At 36.9% G+C, this 12,558-nt stretch overlaps 1 pseudogene; it reads right to left on the bottom strand.

Annotated features, from left to right (window-relative positions):
* Positions 1-3,047: 3,047 nt before the first annotated feature.
* LOC141581353 (large ribosomal subunit protein uL11-like) lies at positions 3,048-3,544 on the bottom strand (annotated as a pseudogene).
* Positions 3,545-12,558: the final 9,014 nt, after the last annotated feature.

The following is a 12,558-nucleotide window of genomic DNA, read 5'->3' as shown; positions in this document are numbered from 1 at the left end:
CAATGTAATAATATAGGTTTAACTCTCTTGATATTGTAGATTGTTGTTTTTCAAAGAGTATTAAGGATTTCTCAATAATTGTTCATTCTCAAGCACTATGCTTTGAGGTGTTTAGGGATTAAATATGAGGACCCACAGTATCAAATGCAGTATTTCTTTTCAGAAAGACTTATTCTTGGTTGGCTGAAAACACCTGGTGAGCAGAATTGTATCTTTTTTCTCAAATCTTCTTTCAGAATAATCTAAGTACAACTTAAATTTCAGTTGTCATTTTAGTCATTATCTTTAGGAGGTAGGCACACTTGAAAGTCTGTATGCAGAATAAGAATACATGAATAGGAAATACTGCAGAGAGAGTAGCAGTACTCACAAACTAAATATCTCTAATGAATGACCAACTTTTATTATCTCTGTGAAGGCTGCATAAAATGATACTTCAGTTGTGATATATAATCTTTCCATTAGATAACTTATCCCCACTTAGAGTGGATAGGGTACCTCACTGAGAAAACCTGCAATGGGAATGACCTTTATGTTACCTAGAATTGATCTCATGGATAATTGTCTTAATTATTACAGAAAGTGCATTTCTACTGTTGGCCATAACTACTCCTATAGACATAAAAATACCTTTATTGTTAATCTCCAACATTGTGAGTACCTCACAAGCAGTGCAGAAAAGCTCTAAAAGCCTGATAAGAATTCTTGACGGTGAGCATAATAGCGATATGTACTTAATAAGGAAGTAAAACTCTCCTGCAAATTGGATTCTGGTGTCTTTAATCAATCAGTGGAGACCACAACACTTGTATCTTGAAATCCGGGAAGAAACATATTTTCCAGACAGATGGATGTTTTCAGCAAAAGGAGATAAAGAATTGAAGTGATGATTCTGTGAAGCTTATGGTCAACTAAATATTTAAGATTCTCTTTTGTACAAAGATTTAGAGATTGGTTTGATATGTTTTCAAACATATATAATTTATAAATTATTTCTATCCTCATTTATTTTTATTTTTTTTTCTGCCCCCCGCTCCTTTTTCTCTCTTCCATCTCTGTAGTTTATAGACCTGAATTTGAAACACTCCATAAATTACCAAGTATGTGACCTTGAGGTAGTTATTTAATCTTAACAAAGTTTAGTTTTCATAATTTCAGTAGCAAGATTTTCAATTGAACAAGTTTATTAACTTTCACAAGTTCTCAAATTTCAGAAAGAGAGAAACCTAATCTTGGTCAGGTACTGAACACAGCAGTGGGTATACAAAAATGGAGAAGGTGTGGTCTTTCTCCCAAGGGGAGAAGTGGATGTGCAGAATGTCAAATATTGTGGGATGTGAGTGATTTTATCCTGCACAGAATAATAGCACATTTGGTTTGAATTTTGCCAGTGTACAAGCTCTCAACCTTTATAAGTTTCATTTGGCATGTGAGAAGAATAGTTACACTTCACAGGGCCTTTAGGAAAATTAAACTAGTCAACATACAAGAAAGCATAAATCATTATAAAAATGCAGTGGATTATTGTGATAGAAACATAAATATACATACATTTGTTCTTTCTTGTGAAAGAACAAATAAGGTGTTGCAGATTTGTGTTGTTTTCCCAGGAGACAGCCTACAAGATGGAGATTAGCACCCACAATATTTGCTAAAGGAGTGTTTTGAAGATTAACAACTGTGGAAAGGAAGTGCAAAAGCCAAATCAGGTCAAAGCTGAGAGCTGCAGTGCCTCCCCAACATCGACCAAACTCATAGAGAAGTCTGGAGCTGGAATGTTCCTTTAGAGTTGGGGTGAGGAGGTGCTTTTTATACCCACATTTTGATTAGTTGTTAATATGGTGTCCCCACCCAAAATCTCATCTTGATTTTGTAATTCCCATAATCTCCATAATCCCCATATGTCCAGGGAAAACCAAGTAGAGGGTAATTGAATTATGGGGGCAGTTTCCCCCATGCTGTACGGTTGATAGTGAGAGAGTTCTCATGAGATATGATAGTTTTACACCAGGCTCTTCCCTCTTCGCTCTGCAACTTTCCTTCCTGTCACATTGTAAAGAAGGTGCCTTGCTTCCCCTTCACCTTCTGCCATAATTGTAAGTTTCCTGAGGACTCCCCAGCCATGCTGAACTGTTAGTCAATTAGCTCTCTTTGCTTTACACATTACCCAGTCTCAGGCAGTTTTTAATAGCAGTATGAAATGGACACTTACAGTCTTTGGATGTTGGCTGCCTTTGAAAGGAGGCATAAATTGGGGCAAGATTTTTTCTTAAACTCAGTTGATCTTTCAGTGAGTGCTGACAACTGTCAGACATCTTCACTTAGCACTCCTAGAAGTTGAGAAAATAATTTTGAATTCCAGACAGCAGATCAAGATGATCCAGCATACAAGGGAAGGTGTTTGACTGTTCTAATTAGGAAAAAGGTTGTAAAAGGCTACACAGAAAGAGGGAATTGTTTAATTTTTGCCTTAAATTTAGAGTTGATAAATTCTATAACTTCTATTTACACATACTCACGAACACATACAGAATCAACTCCATAAAAAGACATTTTATATTTCATCTTCTGTTTCTTAATAAGGCAAAAGAGAGTTTACAGATGAAACATTGCATTTGAGTACTTTTGCTCTCCTGAAGAGGTAATTTCAACTGATAGGATGATAGCTTTTTATGATATATCTGTATTGCTTCTCTGACATCATTTAGACTTGGAAGTGTGAAGTGTTTTCTGAAGGAAATTGCTATTAGCTCATCGACATACCCAGAGGTCACTGATAAATATTGAATATAACAATTTTTGGAAGAGTTAGTACAACACTTGATGTTTTTATCCATGGGCAACTGCAGAAATTTGCTTTGGTGTTGACTTAATTGCTTCCTGATGTCTCATTTTTTTTTCTTTCAAATGACCCTGTAACAGATGATCTAAAATTTCTGTCCACCTGTGGTTTGCAGAAGATATGCTTCCAACAGCATTTTCTTTTTTTTTTTTTTTTCCCGTCAGTTGTTAAATGATCCTTATTGAAATATTTTCCTCTGTGCTTCTTAACTAGCTGGGCATTCTACAGCACCACTCACCATTGATGTCATCTATGATGTCATGAGGGTGGTGGCCATCAACATTACAGCCCACAGACTGGGCAGTCCCCAGGATCTCTTTAATGGTTCCAGAGAATTCTCTGGCTAAAGATCCGTGCCACATCTGCCAACCAATGTGGACAATCTAAGCAAAAGTGATATTCCTGCTGTGTTTAATGCTTTTCTGTTTCTTTCTGTCTCTTGGTGGTTCCTTAAGGGCTTTGATGATCAGGGCAGAGGCCCGGTCTCAATCTAGGCCTATCTGTTCTGAATGGTCAGTTTCAGTGTAATCCTCAGGCCTTTCCAGTCACCTGTTGCCTTGGCAATGTCATCACCAACCTTTTTTGGGAGACAGACCCAGGAGGCCAATATTGGGGGCCAGCGCAGAAGTGGCATCGACTTTACTCCCCCATGCACCTCAGGTATATGACTTTGATCTCGTTGGGGTCGAACTTGGGCAGCATGGTGGGAGACCAAGGTGCAACTTTCTTCTGTCGTCCTGAATCTGGGTTCATCCAACACCAGCCGCCAACAGCATTTTCTAATACACGTTTCTATCACAGACTTGTCTTTACAAGCTGTTAGGTCACATGAGCACTATGACGTTGTACTTTACAGGAAACTTAATTCCAAGGAGGGAATTCATTCAACCTATCTTATCAATGGTGTTTTATAAGATTTCACAGTATTTCTGTTTTACACTGACATACCTATTTTATTAGCACATATGTAATAACATGAGTACTACTTCATTAACTTCAGGTTAACCAACAGCCATTTTACTTGGCAATTAATGGACAGGAGGAAACAATTTCACTTCATTAAAAATCCGACACTTAACTATTGTTAGACCACATGGTTTCTAACTGACACTGGGATATCTTGTTTGAGTCACTAGAAATGTTCGCTCACATTAGAGGACCCAGAACTGAGACCTGATTAAGCAGAACAACAACAACAACAACAACAACAACAACAACAACAACAAGACATTGAAGACATACCATCTAGGAAAAACCCAATGGATTAAATTCTTATTTTAGCAGAAATGGACAATTTATTTAAAGGTAGGTATTAGCTTATCTAAATTGGAGTAAATGATGACAACTCAATTATATTCACAGATTGGTATTCTGTGGCTCCCTCCATTCTTGGGGATCCTAGCCTTTCTCTAGTTTATCTCAAGGCTGTAAGACTTATTATTCTAATATTAATAATATAGCTACTGCCTTTAGAGCACTAGTTTATAAAGCACACAGCCCAGTGGCTGACATTTCATCATCCTCAATAGTGCCCTATGTATTTGATGATACAAAGGTGAGAATGCTGAGAGAAAGCAGTTTGGTAGCTTTTCTAAAATCCTTTAGCATGGCATGCATTTTACAGTCAGATACACAAAAATGTGAGTCTCGGCTTTATACTTTTCTGCTGTACAGAGACCATTCCTTTTGGCTAAACTGTTTCTCATTTATTTTCTAAGTATTCGCAATGACTTAAAAAAAATGCTGTCAATGCTAAACATAGAAGCTATATCTCCAGTGCAATTTGAAGGCACCCCTACAGCTGGGACCCATCAGTGTTCTCACAACTGCTAATGCCTGGGGTCCTGAACACTGATGTTAGCAAAAATGCCACCATTTCATCCCTGTAAGAACTGACTGGCTCTGTCCAGCAGCAATACTTTTTACTTTTGTTGCTCAGAATGATTAAAAATATGCTATTAGGTTTTTTGCATTTGAATCTCCTCTTGTATGGAACTGAGGTCTACCAGAGTACTCTTCACCAAGACAATTTGTAATAAAGTTATATCTAGAAGTGGAGGAATCTCAGATGAATCAAGGTATTCTTTATTTTTCCTATAAATATGGTCCCAACTGGTGTGTTCCAAGAGTCAGCTCAACCTCAGGTGCATCTCCTTAGGTCTTTAATAATGTAGCCTGTTACAGTGGCCAGATATGAAGATGATACACTCCCTGGTATCCAGCAAACTGAATTAATTAGCTAACATCCTCTTATCTTAAAAAACAAGACATCAAATCAGGGCAAAGCCAAAGAATATGTAAATTTATTGCTGAGGACCTAATATGGTAGAAATTTGTCTCTAGATCTGTGAAATATAAAATAAAATCGTTAGATTGGCTATCCCTTGCCAGTCTAAGGCCCCATGTACCAATTATGTATTTATGACTAAATTGCCAAAAATAAATGTACTCTTCTAATGTCACTGTCTCCATCTTGACTACAAAGAAAATGGTCCCTCTATGATTATTTATCTTTGAAGTAATGCATTGTAGTGTGTGTGTGTGTGTGTGTGTGTGTGTTTGTGTGTGTTGGAAGAGATAGGAAAGGAAGATAATCTTGAAAAACAAATACAGACATTGAAGTTAGACAGACTTGATTCTCCTCAGTGTGATCTTTATATGATGTAGATACCAATATATAGACAGAAACCTAAAATTCTTAATTCTTTCTCAGATATCTATATAACTGGCTCTAGGATTTTGGGGAAACTATATCACCTTTCCAAGTATCATTTGTAATACTGAAATAAACAATCATACCTAAATGGGAAAGTTATTGTGAAATCATAGGTTTAATATTTATCAGTAAGCATTTAAACTCAATAAATAGTTACTGGGAATGTCTGTACTGCTTCTTAAGAGACAGCCGACTAGACCCTTTGCTGACTGTTTATCCTTGTCCCCAAGTACCTATGTGAAGCTTTTCTTTATGTTAAGATGTGCTGAACCACTCTATCCACATTAGCCAGGATACGGAATAAACTAAGTATATATCAACAGATGAATAAAATGATATTTATGTATACAAAATTGACATTATTCAGCTGTGAAAGAATGAAATTCTGTCATTCTCAACAACATGGATGAGCCTGGAGGATATTATATTAAATGAGGTAAGTCAGGCAAAGAAAGATAAATGTCACATGTTTTCTCTCATATGTGAGAGCTAAAAAAAAATGAGTTCATATAAGCAGAGAGTGGAATTGTGATTATGGGAGATTGGGGAAGGTTGGGGATTGGGGAGGATTGAAAGAGATTAGTTAATGGATAAACAATTACAGTTAGATGAGAAGAAGTATTTCTAGTGCTTTGTAGCACTTTTGGGTGAGTATGATTAACAATAATTGAGCGTAAATTTTCAAAAAGCTAGAAGAAAGGTTTTGAATGTTTATGAAAAGTTTTAAATACTTGAAGTGACAGACATGCTGATTACCCCAATGTGATCATTACACACTGTATGCATGTATCAAAATACTATTCTGTATTTGATTATGTACAATCCTTATGTGGTAATTAAAAATAAGAGGGAAAAATATGGTGAACCAATTTTTAACATTTCTTTTTCTTATCCAAAAACCAGTATTAGATTACCAAACCAGCCAAGTAAACATGCTTCGTACATTGAAAAAGCAGGTGAGAGATATATCCAGAAAGTTGACAGAGGCCTATTAACCCATCATATTTTATTCATGATACTGCTGATTAAACTGCATAGCAACATCATCTGGGAAGCTGAGAATCCCCAAGAGAAAGTGTGGAGTTCCACTCCAGGTCAGGAAAGAGATATAATCAGATAGAAAACCACTCTGAGGATTCTTCTTTCACATTTTCTTGCGTTGTCTTATTAGAGGTATTCTAGCTGTAGAAAACTGACTATCCTAGGTGTGGGAGGGATTAGATAATTAGTCATTGAAATTTTCTGTGTTGTACTCATAACCTACAGGGGAAAAAAGGGCATAGAAAGAAAAATTACTGATAGGGAGCACAGATAAAACCATTATGCATTGACTTTGAAAGAATTATAATACAATCAGAGGTAACAGATAATTATAGTACCATTAAGCTAATAATGAGTTAATTATTACTTTAATTGGCAGGCTAATGGAACTCCAATATGGAATTTTAAAGTCTGCACTTAAATTTCCAAGAAATAATATATTACATTAAGAATTTTCTCCAGATAATGTATCTGTACAAAAATACAATTTGTTTTCTCCATGGAGAATTCCTGATTGAATTTTGACTCCTCTTTGATCAGTACATTGGAAACACTTAAATATGACAGCATAATAGACAACAACAATATGTAATAATTACAAATAATTTTTAAAAAGTAAACATGGGATTTGAGCTATAAAATCACATGTGTTTTAAACTTGATTTTTGTTTATCAAAACATAATTTAAGTAAAGATGTCATTTGTCTCTTTTTGATATTTGTTGCTTTTGGCATTTCTTTTGAGGACAAATCACATTCAGTTTAGCATGGGACAAGTCATTCCAACATGCCTTACATTTTTTTCTCCTCCTTCCAGCTAGCTTACAGAGAATGCAACCTTGTGTAAATGATTTCTGGGCTAACCGTGTTGAAAGTACAACTAGTTAGAAAAATTATGGGCTCTCTAGTTTCAGAGCAAAAATTTTAATATTTCAATTTAATTTGAAATATTTCAACTTCATAATTTCCAGGTAGATATTTTCAGAATTGAGTTAAGTTGTAGGACAACAGTTACTTTTGCAAAATTGGTTAGTGTAGGGAAATAACCCCCATACATTTGATGTCCTACGCCTTTTGTGAATAGAGATATTTCATTGCCTAATGTTGCCAAAAGTTTATATGTTGCAACCCTAATTCTAATGAAACAGTATTTGGACATAGAGCCTTTGGGATATAATTAGGTCATGAGGGCAGGACCCTGACAAATCGGATTACCAGTTTTCTAAGGAGAGAAAAAGAGAGCTAGCTAGCTTTCTTTCTGCCATGTGAGAATAGAAGAAGTTGGCTGCCTGCAAACCAGGAAGTGGGCCCTCACCAGACACTAGTTCCACCAGCACCTTGATCTTGAAGTTCTTGGACTTTGCAGTCTCCAGAACTGTGAGAAATAGATGTATAATGCTTAATTTACCCAGACTGTGATGCTTTGTTATATCAGCCTAAACTGACTAAGAGAGAAATTGCTACTGAGCAATGGGGTGTTACTGCAACCAATACCTAAAAATGTGTAAGTGGCTTTGGGACTTGGAATGGGTAGAGACTGAAAGAGTTTTAATATAAATGATAGAGGAAGCTGAGACTGTCATGAAAGGAATTTTAAAAGCAATTCTGGAAAGGGCTCAGAAAGGAAAGAGAGACCTGTAGGAAAAGCTTTTGTGTTTGTAGAGAATATAGAAATAGTCATGCACAGAATGCTGGTAGAAATGTGGACAGTAAAGGCCATCCTGATTATATTCCAGAAATAAATGAGGAACATGCTATTAGAAAATAAAGTAAAGGTGATCTTTATTATAATGTGGCAAATAATTTATCTGAATTGCATTTGTCTTCTAGTGCTGTGGAAGATAGAATGTGCCAGCAGAAAAATTGCATATTTATCTTAAGAACTTTCTAAGCAATGTGTTTTAGGAGCAGCTTGCTTCCTCCTGACTGATTAGAGTAAAATGCAAGGAGAGAGAAATGATTTGAAGTTGGAATTATTAAGCAAACAAAACCAGAACTTAACAATTTAGACATTTCTCAGCCTGTCTGTATTGCCAAAAGTCAGAAAACGTGTTCAGAAGAGAACTCTAAGTCTGTGACCAAGCAACAGTTTAATTAGGAGTTTAGTGTGAATGTGAACTATGGACTTAGATTATCCACTATCCCAGCAGGAAAACTGCTAGTTTGGACTAAAGAGGAAGGAGACTGGAAGAAATCTAGGAAGGTTGTTGAGGTTGTTGTACTTCCTGGATTTATAGAGCAGGACCATAGAGCTATTCAACTGTGGACATGTTCTATTATGCAGAACATTGGAAGAATGACCTTGAAGACAAATCAGAAATTATCTGGGCTGCATTCTGGGTTTCAATAGTGGGGAGGGTGAAATTGCCTTGCTTTCAGCAGGATAGATAACCTTTGCCTAAAGCCAGGAGGGTGATGTTAACCAAAACTGTGGGGGCTCAAGCCTTGACTGACAGAACATGAGAAGCAGGACCCTACTAACCTGAGCTGTGGGTCTGGGGCCACTTCTCCAGTGAGTATTGAAGGTGAGATCAGAACCACCTTCTCCAGTAGTCGTAGAGAGCTGAAAATGAAGCCAAAGGGGACTATTCTTAAGCCTTACCATCTTGTGGAGTTTGTCCTTCTAGATTTGGGACTTATTTGGTACCCAATACATCTTCTTTCTTCTTTATTTTTCCCTTTGGAAATGGAAATGTCTACCCTATGCCTATCCCACCATTGTAAGAAAGCATGCAGTTGTTTGGTTTTACAGTTGATATTGTGAAATACACAGTTCATCTTCAAGACTCTTTCCTGGCATACAACTTCTAAAATTCTTAGAAACTCCAAAGTGATGTCCTGGAGGGCCACGTGCCCTGGGAGGGGAAGGAAGCTTCATACCTCTTCTCCTATGTCTTGCCCTATGCATCTCTTTATCTGTATCCTTTGAAATATTCTTTATAATAAACTAGTCGATGTGTTTCCTTGAGTTCTGTGAACTCCTCCAGCAAATTAATGAAACTCAAGGAGGGGATTGTGAGAACTCCAACTTGAAGCTGATCAGTCAGAATTTCTGGAGGCCCTGGTTTTTGGTGGGGATGTTTTGGGTTCTGAGCCCCAAACCTGTGGGATCTGACACTATCTCCAGGTAGATAGTGGCAGAATTGAATTGAAGAACATCCAATCAATGTCTGCTGCAGAACTGGTTGCTCACTCGATGATGGGAAGAACACTTCAACACCTACATTTCATCACAGAATTCTTCTTCTGTGTTGATTGTCAAATAGACTGAAAGAATTGAAAAGACAGGATTGCCTGCCACCTCACCCTGCCATCCCCAAACATAATGCATGGAAAGGAATCATGTGTTAGGACAAATTGTACTTCTAGTCTCAATCATATCTGACTTAGATATCTAGAGGATATTTTACTCTTAGACTTTAGAGTTTATGGTGAGATAACCTAAAACTTTGGGGGCTTTTGGAATGGAATAGATTTTGCATGTGAGAAGAATATGAATTTTGGGAGGCTGGGAGCAGAAGACAATGAACAATTTTTTTTTTCTGAAATTCATATGTTGAAATCCTGATCCCAATATGATGGCATTTGGAGGTGGGGCCTTTCGGACATAAGAGTGGTGTTCTAATGAGTGGGATTATAAAAAGTGCTTCAAGAGCTACCAAGCTTGGATCTACTAGCACCTTGACTTTAAACTGCTAATAAAACAATAATTGTTGACAATTTTCTAAGTTCTCTGATTCATTTAGTGAATAATTGAAATTGAATATGGATTGTGGAAACCCCTGAAATTGTAGCTATCCTGGATAAAAGAGCTTCAGAAGAAGTAGATTAGACATAAATCCTGAATCTATGACCAAATTGCATGGAATTTTTTTTAACAGTTGACTTCAATGTTGTTCATAATTTTATACATTTTTTGGCTCACAACTCAACAATTGTCCTTTTAGCAATCATTCTAACTCAAGGTTAAATATAACAACTGACTCTCAGTTTAAAGCATCTTGAAACATTTCACTCTCCTCTTATAATTATTTTTTCCCAAAGATACCACAGTGCTTTAGAAATACTAATGATTTCTCAAAACATGTCTTGACTGGTGACTTTATTCTACATTTTACAAAAGCAAAAATATAGAAAAATCTGTAGTCACTCTAATATTCACACTTAAAATGTGAAACAGCTGCCAGAAGACTCAAGAAAGGAGCATGATTTAGATAACATAAGCTAGGCAAAACAGAGAACACAAGAGAGCATTTTATGGCCTAAATTTTGTAAATTACCCTTTCCTTAAAATGGCATCATAGAAAAAACAAAAGTATCTGTTTATCTATTTTGTTGTACCCCAAAGATGCTGTTACATAGTAAAGAAGGGAAATATTATTCTTGAGCAAAGAGAAGTCACATATATGAGACCATAAACATTTGAAGTCACAAGAAGCTATAGGGAAGTTTTACATTTTCTCTTTTCTCTCTGAAGTTTCAGTGATGTTAGTCTATCATCAAGTGAACTGACAGTAGACAGATTAACCATAGGGCAAACAGCAAACACAATGTATTGTGTGCATGGACACAGAAGCCACACACAAAGTGTAAGACTCAAAGAAGGGCAAGATGACTGAAGTTTTTATACCAAACAGGAAAGGAATAGAGGCTTCCTTGAAGGTGATAACAAATTATGGGAGGATGATGGGAGGAAAGGCATGGTGAGCAAAAGCTGTCTTGTCATGCAGATAAAAGGTATCCCAGGTAACAACCCTCAGAATTATAGATGACTGCCTGTGGTCATCTCTGTCTGGGAAAGTGTCAGACTTTTATTCATAACTGGAAAGGTAAAGGGGCCTCAGAGAAAATACCTGGTTACATCTGCTTTAGCTTTTACCTCTTTAGCTCACATCTGCTCTTTACCCTACAAAAGTAGAGACATGTAAATTTCCTTTACAAAAGGACAGGTTTCCAGAGCTATGTTTACTGTTTCTCTAAATGACCAATTCAAATATATCAAATAATTGCTTTCTGGGTGGTATATTTTGGCCTCTCACAATGGATGCCATAGTATACTATATACCATTTTATACCACGCAGTTATAAAATGTTCTTTTAATAGTTGTTCCTATTCTAAGGATAACTGGACCACTAAGTATTCACATGCAGTATCGATTTTGGTATGTTTTGCTTTTGATCTCTGCTGCCATACTGACCGTTCTTCCATTTCTCAGTTTTGTCCAGGGAGAATAAAAAAGTAAACGCTTTAGAGGTTACTTGATAAAATGTTTTATGTCAGCTGGGCAATGTGAATGTTATACTGCTTTCAAGATCACTGTCCCTCCACATTCTCTGATACCTTTCTGAGTAGGACCACCAATTTCCTGAGCATTTAGGACACTCTGTTACTTCTCACACTGAGTAAATTCCTAATAATGGGCACCAAGAGGTTTTATAATCATGTGGGAAGTCAGACCCAGAGAAATACATTAGAAGGCAATTCTCCTTAAGCTACTCTGCAAGCAGCAGTCAAGACATTTTTTCTCTCATTTTTCAGCACCTACAAGAAATGTAAGAAAGAGAAGTGGCCCAGAGAACGCTCACTGCCATAGGCACTGAGAGAAAAACACAAAGATAATAGTTTCTGTCACAGAGCAGAACAGTCTGCGATGGTTTTTCTGCAGGAGTTACACAAGTGAAGCTAACACACTCTGCATGAGTTCTGTCGCTTGCCTCTGCCCCAGAGATGCAGAGAAACTCGTGAATACATAGTTTCCAGCAACTGCCAAAGCTACCAAGCTCCACAGAAAGCAGTTAGGTAAGGTGTTCTTGCCCATGCTGGGATCGTATCTCCAGCTGACTCTTTCAGGCACACATGGTCAACATCAGTGAGACCAAGTTCATTCATTTGCTCTGGGCTGCTGCTGTTGTTTCTATCATTGACTTTTTTAAGTTGATTTTAACTTCTCCTGCTTGGC

Source organism: Saimiri boliviensis, chromosome 1 (assembly GCF_048565385.1).
Source record: "Saimiri boliviensis isolate mSaiBol1 chromosome 1, mSaiBol1.pri, whole genome shotgun sequence".
Lineage (NCBI taxonomy): Eukaryota > Metazoa > Chordata > Mammalia > Primates > Cebidae > Saimiri > Saimiri boliviensis.
This window is presented reverse-complemented; position numbering and strand designations above follow the sequence as displayed.